Source organism: Meleagris gallopavo, chromosome 13 (assembly GCF_000146605.3).
Source record: "Meleagris gallopavo isolate NT-WF06-2002-E0010 breed Aviagen turkey brand Nicholas breeding stock chromosome 13, Turkey_5.1, whole genome shotgun sequence".
Taxonomy (NCBI): domain Eukaryota; kingdom Metazoa; phylum Chordata; class Aves; order Galliformes; family Phasianidae; genus Meleagris; species Meleagris gallopavo.
In genome coordinates this window covers 9,674,849-9,683,810 of record NC_015023.2, presented here as the reverse complement: position 1 = coordinate 9,683,810, position 8,962 = coordinate 9,674,849, and positions in this window count along the sequence as shown.

Here is an 8,962-nt window from a genome sequence, read left to right as displayed (position 1 = left end):
TTTTAGTGCAATTCACTGCAACAGAATTACTTATCAGGAACATCATTCCAACTAAATTTGTGTAAACACAACTGATTTCACACACTGCAAACACCTTCACAATTCATTAATACATTAAAGAATATGTTAAATTTCTCTAAAAATCAGAGAAAACACAACTAATTAACTTTGGTTTCAGCTCAGTAAGAATGATAATACTGACAGCTCATGGCCCTGAAATTGAGTAATAGAAGCTTTTTCATTTAAGAAAAAGGGTACCCAGCTTCACCACAGAAGCCAAGTTCTTTGAAAAAGAGAATAAAAACAATTCCTTAATCTTGACATTAAGTTTCCTTCCAATATTTTAGCACTAACACAATATCCCTTTCTCAGCACATTTTGCCCCTCTCTTGTATGGCACAGTAGCCATGGGAAAGAAAAACCCAAGTGTAGTGTTTTTAAACTGAAGTTTGGGAAAAGTGATGGCTTTTTCTTCTTTTCACAAGTTACAAATGCTCACAAACAGTGAGCACATTAACATTTCAATTCCCAATAATTTCCATTGTAATATTTACCTTACATACCACAAGGTTCACAGCATGTGGATTTAATGAATAAGGGACAGATTAGTAAAGCAGTTGCTTATAACAAAGCAAGACAGAGGTTACCATATAGAAGTATATTGGAGCAAGTTGTGAACAGTTTAAAGAATACCAGCATGTTTATCAAAGCAGTGCAACAAGGTTTCCAGAACAAATGTGGCTTCTGATCCAGTATCTACTGAGGATACATACACAAAATTGCCTTTCAAAGTATTGATATCTTCCTGTCTTGAAATGAGCATGTAGGTGGCAGAAATTAATAAGAAAGGTAAACAACAATATGGTATCCTCACAGTCTTCATGAAAAGCAGCAACAGTTACAAAAATATATATATATTTCTAGAGCAGTAGAGGGAATAAGATTTACAACAGGGAAGAAAAAAGACCATTTACCAAGATCTATACGAGGACAACACCAAATCACTAAACTTGCTAAGAATTTTAAAAGCAGCAAAGTAAGTTAGTTGAGACCAATGCAATTAACACATCCACAGGTTTTCAATTCATTGTTCCCATTTTTTTGTAAAGATTTTTAATAAAGACAAATCTTTAATTATTCTTCTGAATTTCAAATACATACATAAGTCCCACTTCCAGGGAATAAAATCACATGGCATCTGCTTTTTCCTCTCTCACTTGAGGCTACTAAAATGGCCCTAGATTAAAACTTGCTTGCTACAGTAAGCATTTCACCACGCAATTTTGCACAACATGCCAGACACAGAGATCCACAGCCACTTAGACGCTTTGTTAATAATCTTAAACTATTTGATACTCCATTTTCCTAATTACGATCCCACCAGTTGTAACTATTCCACTTGTACGCAGTACTTCCATTTTAGCCTGTTGGTTTTAGCCTTCTGGCTTCTCCAGAAAGACTGCCAAACAGATAGAGGAACAGAGAGAGGAATCACTCACATTCATAAACTTTAGATGGTAACAATTTGCTAAGGAGATGCCACAGATACAAACGCGAGAAAAGACTATTTTTTATTCTATTTTTGTTTCTAACTGAAAGACACAGAAGCACCAATTTTAACCATAAGAAGCATAAAACAATCAGTACAGAGCTGACATTATGTAAATAGTTACTCCTGAACAAATCAAATCACAATCAGCATTTTTATAGCACTGGCCACAGCTCTGCTTTGCTAGCAACATCAACTCCTGTCAGCATCTGTGTGTCACTCTTAAATCTAAGTGCTCAGCAGAGTGCTGCAACACGCTGACAGAAGTGTTGCTGTCATTTGGAAGCACCCAGCCACACAAGACCTGCTGCATATTAACCTAAGGGTGTTTTTGTTTTAATAAAAATTCTGTGCAAACTGATGCAAGAACAGCACAGCCCTCCCACAAGCTGTGACAAGGGCCAGATTAAGTGCCAGTGCACGTTTGCAGACATTAAGAGGATCCACAGGGAATTTTCTAAACTGCTTCTATGTTAACGTGTAAGGACTGGTAGAACCACTGCATGTATTTATTATTAAAATAGTAGAATCCAAGTCCTTTATTCTTCCTCTATTATCCTTCTGACAGTTTTGAAAGCCCTGAAAATAGTTCATTAACACATTTCCAAGGACTTTTTCAGTAACTACTTATGGCAAGTAACAAAACAAAGTTCAAGAATTTTGAGGGTCACATATTCACCACCAGCAACGCTTTCATTAACAAGCTTCTACCCCGTGCTTTATCATCTTCCAGAGGCTTTTTAAAAGTTGCAAATACAATTTCAAGAGAAGTTCCAGTATTTGGTATAACACAGCAGTGAGGACACTGCAAACTGCTAGCGATACAGCTCTAAACATTGAACAAAGTCAGGCACTTCAAGCCATTCTGAGCAGCCTTCCTCCACACCCACAATTGTAGTGTTTATTTTCTATACATGCTCATCCATCTCATCCCAGTGAGAGAATTAGCACTAATGTTTAACTTCACTGGAACGAGCAGCAGCATCCACTGCCACAAGAAGCCTCCTCAGGTCAAATCATTCACCTCTAATGAATATTGCCATCTCCCTTCATTTTGAGAGAAGGAAGAAGATAGCCTGTCTAACTGGGAATACCACATTTTTATGCTTTCAGAGAAACTAATACACAGCTTTAGACAAATTTCTTTATTTAATCCTCTGGTCATTCTAAAGTGAAATGCACCTAAGCAAAGCAAGGTTTAAATACTCTAGGAATTCAGATAAAAGTTGCAGCCTTCAGATAGGTTAAGGTTAGATTCTTTTTTTCCATAAAAGCTAACAGAGCACAAATTATATGTGTATGCATATTTATACATCGTTATAGATATAAAACACAGAGATAGTTTCTTCTATTAACTCTCAACTATTTAAGAGAACAGATTTTAGTGCTTTAATGATAACTTAGGGGGAGCTGAGTAGCACAGAGAATCTGTAATAGTAAAAAAATTTTTTTACCAAGATCACTACCAACAGAATTACTAGAGCTCTTTCACTTGCTATCCATTTTCATTACTAAACAGAAAAACTGCAGAGGCCTGAAGCTACAGGAAGCATTACCACACCCTTACTTCTCCAACATAAAGACTGACAGTATTCCAATATTAGGTGTCAAATCATTTAACTAATGCTCAGCTGAATTTATCAGACAAAACTGGAAGCTATTAGATACTAACACACAGTAAGAACGACACACAAGACTGTAGAGAACACACTCAGCCATCCTGCAGGAGCAGGGCTTTGTGCCTCACCTGCTCTGACAACCTGAAGGCCACCTTCTGTCTTTCAGGAGACCCTCATCACTTCTTGCTGACACAAAACCAAGGCCACACTACAAGCTGCTTGGCATCCCACCTGCCTTAAAGCATTTCTCTCATTTCACCCACGTGCTTGCCCACACCTTGGCACTGTGGCTGTCCCCAGACTACTTATCTGCCACACTGCTCAGGAAGATCCGCTCCAGAGCTGGTATTCAACTCAGAACTGTGCCCTGCTCCATTCCTGCTCCATTTGCAGCCCTCAAACCCTCTGTACTGTCAGAATGCAGAGGAGAGAGGTCCATGTGAGAACCACTAAGTGAAACATGCCACAGAGCTTTCGTGCAACTGCAGCTTGAGAGCACGATGTGGGGGCAGAAATACTTTAAGCTGGCATCACCATCAAACAAGTTGGATCATGAAAGCAACCAAAGGGTGTAGTTTCATGGGATGTAAGCTTGGACAGCAAAGCAGCTTAGAAGATCCCACCCTATCTGCTCATTTCAGTGATCCTGATCGTAGCACAGCTTCACAAAAAGCTTTACTGTCACAACAAAAAGAATGGCAAATTATGACATGGGGAGAAAGAAGCTGGCTTCACTGCTGAAGCCAAGTCTTGTGAAACTACACCCTAAATATTTGCTGTGGAAAGAACAGCCTGCTCGGTAACACTTGCCAAAGGTTTCCCAAACACCTGCTTCAAAACTTCCAGACTCAGACCCAGCAAATACTGCAACAAACAGACTCTATCAAGTGTTACATTGGGCCGATACAGTCACCAAATAATCTCAGACTAGAAGACCAGACATAGTACCAAATAAGGAAATAAAATTTAGACTGTAATCAATTTCAATAAAATATCTTTGAACACAGAAGTATTTATATACTTCTTAGTTCTTGAGTTAGCTAAACTTAAGGTGGTCAAAAACAAAAGAACATGAATTAATCTTCTAATCCAGGAGAACAGCCCAGCATTACCACTAATATACATATGAATCTCTTTGTTTTGCATCCTTATTTTTTGGGTTCATATTTATTTACTACAGATTGGCAGTCAGCATGCATTTTCAGGCTTTATTCTCCAGTCTGAAGCCTAAGAGGTGCATTAAAAAAAAATATATTTAAAAAAATCATTTATCCAAAATGAAAGCGTGACAGCTGGAAAGAAGGAGCCAAGAACAGTTTCTGCTAGCATTTTGTGAAGAGGAGGCTGCAGAACAAGTTTCTCTTTAAAAAGTTGTAACCGGTTTATCAGGTTAGAGGAATTCAGTGGTTCTTCAATCTCTTCCCCCATTTCTTTCCCAACGCTCACCTACCCAGCTTGTTTCTTGCAGAATTTCTTGATACCTCAGAAAATAAACTGTTCCAGCAGCTCAGGTGAACTATCAATAAGCATTCAAACAGGCTTTAGAGAACTAGTACCTTGTTATCACCTGATGAATTTTTGTTTTTACTTTATGCATAGTTTAGCAAAGAGGGGCAAAATGAACAGGTTGGTCATTCTATGTTTAAGAATCCAAATCAAATGCATCACTGCATCCAACACAATGTGATGAAAGATCAGCAAGACTAGGACAGTCTTGCAGACAAATTCTTCATGCTGAAATGTCACTCCACAGATGAAATTCGGATGCTTTCAATGGGTCCAAAGCAGATCCAGCTCTCATGAGAAACTCCCTTTTCATGTATATCGTTCAAAGTAAGAAGGTAATTACAGCTAAATACTGCAGTCAGATTTTCACAATTGTTAGCTCTTCTGAGACTATATTCTTTGTCAGGGTGACATGCAAATAACATCTTGCAAAAGGAAAGTAATATGTCTTAAGGCAAATCGTGCTGATTCAGCCAGGTTTTCTGCATGGGAAGGATTAAGAAATCCACAACACTTTCAACTTCATATTCGATCTTTAACTTAAGAATCCCCATGGCTATAATAAGAGAAGCATTTGAAGATGTTAGCCTTTTTAATGACAGAATCATGGGGATGAGAGAAAGGCAAAGTTCATTCTGGTTTTGCTCCTTTAAAGCAAGCTTCCAATCCTGTGAGGTTTCAGAGAGCAATTTTAAAACTTTTCTTCCCCTATAGTCTTTGAAACTGGGAAACCATAAAGTTACAGCAGTTATTCAGAAAACTCTAAATCACATCCTAAATAAGCCAGCACAATGATTTGAGATCTGACCGAAGTAATTTAGTGAGGAAGTCCTAGAAATGCAGGAAGTAATGTAGGACACTGCTCCCTTCAGTAAGTACTGTAGGTAACATGTGTTAAGAGGGTTACATCACAGGTTCAAGACAGTTCCAGATATACACTTGAACTTGAGATTTCCTACTCTGTATTAAAAAAAAAAAACTCACTTTTTTTCCTATTTCGCTTACAACAACACATTTCAGTCAGCAGTTATATGTTCACCATTTGTGGCTCAAAAACTGAGCCAAGTTACAACTTTCACTTTGAACTAAATACATCAAGCAGACTGCTTCAAGGTGAAACTACTATCCTAATATTTGTACATTATGAGGATTCCCTCTTCCCCAACCAAAAGAGCTATCTAAACATTGCACATCACCTGCCAGAACATACAGGTGGATCCCATAAATGCCCTAGCACGTGTAGAATCAAACATTTGTGAGCTTGGACAAAAACAATATTTGAAACCTCGCAGCAAAATGTACACGCACAGTGCAATATAAACGTTGCTTATTTACAGGGCATTGTGATTCAGAATGGCCCTCTGTAAAATTACACAGCAAAAATATATCGGGGAAAACAGCTATTCCAGAATACTGAAGACAAATCCAAGTAATAAGTTGTGTAAGATGCAATCCTGCAAGAATATGAATTACAACTGAAATGATGCAACACTTGTGGAAGTGCTTTGCTGGGGAGTACAGACATAACCACAGTCTATAAGCTATTGGTAGACTCTATCATTCCTGGAAAGTGAACTAAAAATTAAAAGGTCTTCCACAGTCAGTGGAAAAACTCCAGGCCCCCAGAAGTTCATCTACTGTTTATCAGTTATGACTTGCCAAATCAGAATCAAAGAGTGGTTGAGGTTGGAAGATATCTCTGAAGTGCAGACAGAAGACAATGGCTTTATGCTTGGAGAGTCTCACTTCCGTCTACATGCAGAGGCTGAGAACGCAAGGAAAAAGCCAGAAGCAAGCACTGGAACGTTTATTTGTAAGGCTGAGTGTTCAAGTGAGCAATTTGCAGCTGCATCATCAGATTCTCTACCACAACCCAAGCAGGGTGTGGAAAGCTAATTTCACATACTCTATAACATTATCTCAAATCAAGGTACAAACTTACTTCCTTTTCCTCCTCCTTTTCAAATAATCACTTCACCTACCTGTGCTTTGGCTAATCAAAATACTTAAATGAGGGGGAAAAAAAAATCTACACGTACCTATAAACACCCAAAACATCCTTAAAATACACAGTGCAGTTAAATCATGGATTAATTTAATGGACTTTAAAAAAAAATGCAGAAAAGGATTTTCTGTTAAAAAAATACAGAATTCTACCTTTTGCTACAATTACAGATGAACGGATGAACTAATTCTCCACAAACTCCCATAGAGACAGGAAGCATGGAGGGGCAGGGACACAAGCTGAGGTGAAGGTGTTCTAGGAGACCCAAGACAGAACCAGCTGCATCACAACTGGTACGCAACAATTAACAGCAAAATCACTAGTTGCACAGATATGTCCAACAAAAGGGATAAAATTGTTGTTTTTCAAGAGTCCCTACCACACCTACACACAAAGCTAGTATTTCCTTTTATTTGCTAACGCAGACCCACCTACACTGCAATTTACAGCAATAAGATACAATCTCTCATAAAGTACTGAGTATAATTAAAGTGTGTCTGTTATAAAGGTAAACAGAGTGTACTAGGCTAAGCTGTTCCAGATGTCTTTAGTGCAAGATCTGGGACAAGACCAAACCTGCAGCTGTGCATTTTCTCAGGGGTTATTTTGAAGCTTAAAAAAAAAATTTTTTTTTTAAGTCACCTCTCGGTCTTAGAATCCAGCAAAACGTGTAATGAACAGCATTCATGGCTGATGTCAAGAAATTCTAAGACACACTGCAGTTACATATTTCTGTTTTTAAAGATATCCACTCCAGAATGAAATGTTTAGCTATTCCATATCAAAGAGGGTTAGGAGTCAGTCTGCCAAGCTATCTGTGTCACCAGAACTTACAGCAACACGAACCTGTTCTACTGCCTAAGCAAGTTTCTTGCTGAAACACACCTACAAGTGACTCAGACAAGGTGTGGAAAGCCAGTCTTATATGTTCCACAAAAATACACTATTGTATTTTTCCACTCGAGCACATTTTCTATGTATAAAAGGGAAAGAAAGTAAAATTTCAGGAACTAAGTACACAGTATTTACATTAAAAGTTTTAAAGCAATTTATGGCCTCTAGAAGTGAAAGGACCACACAAAAATCACAGATCAGTGTGATATAAGTCAGAGAAAAATACAGAAACTGAAGAAACCATCAATTGCTAATTAAGCTCATCAGGAAAACTGATAAAGAACAAAAAGCTTCCGTTTCATGTAAGATAGTTTTTAAAGAATTCATCCAGTTTGAGGAATAACAATTGAGAGATGATTCACACGTTATAGCAACGAGCCTGTAGATTAAAACATGCCACCTGCATTTCAAAAGTTTAAGCAGTACTGCTGTTATCATTCTACTTTAAAAAAAAAAAAAGTACTTGGGCAAGAGAAATTTGGAACATAAGTGTACCTATCAGAATAATCAAAAGCCAGAGCTTCTGAGAATCAGCTGGCATTGAACACAACTCTTTCTGAATTCCAGGGCTCCCAATTCAACTGTTTCAGGCCTTGGTTAGGTTAGCTTTATCACAAACACAACAACTTGCTAATGACTTCAAAGTGAAAGACAGTTAAAGTATTTCTTTTACCAAATAGTTGGGTGTCGTCCCCAGATTTCACCCTGAAGAGCCCTGCTCCAAAGAGCAGCATCTCACCTGTTGAAGAACCCGGTCCAGAGGCTCAGCTTTGCCCAGTCCCTCTGGTGTTAAACCACTCACTTCACGACATTGGTCACTTAACTCCAAATTGTCTGCTTTCACCAGGGATTTGTGTAGCGTCCCTACCTAAAAACATTTAAGAAACAAGGGACAAAAGTGAGGAACAAACGAACGAGCTCTTGGCAACAATGCTTTCAGACTGCAGAAAAATCAGAAAGGTGCAGTATCTCTGCCCCGGTAACGATCACAATGAGAAAAAGCATTTGTCGATTTCACAAATCGAAACCTTTCGCCTGGGTTTCTTCCCCTCCCACCCGGGAGAGCCGCGCTGTCTGCTCCGGGCACCAGAGCTGGCCTTCATGGCACTCCGAGCTCATTTTAGAGGGAGCTGCTCAACGTAAGGGGAAAATCACCTAGTGTTAAGGCAGCTTCCCAGATCTCTTCACAAAATGGATCGTTTTATCAAAGCAAACGCGTTCATTTTGTCAAAGCCCTTTATCTCTAGGGATTCTTATCCATAATAGGGCTTTTTCTTTACTTTTTTTTTTTGGTAGGGGGGGGGGAACTGGAACACGTTTTCAGATTAGCATAAACATTAAGGAATTTAAGGTTCTCTTAAGCGTTAGCCAAACGTCGGTTAAAAAACA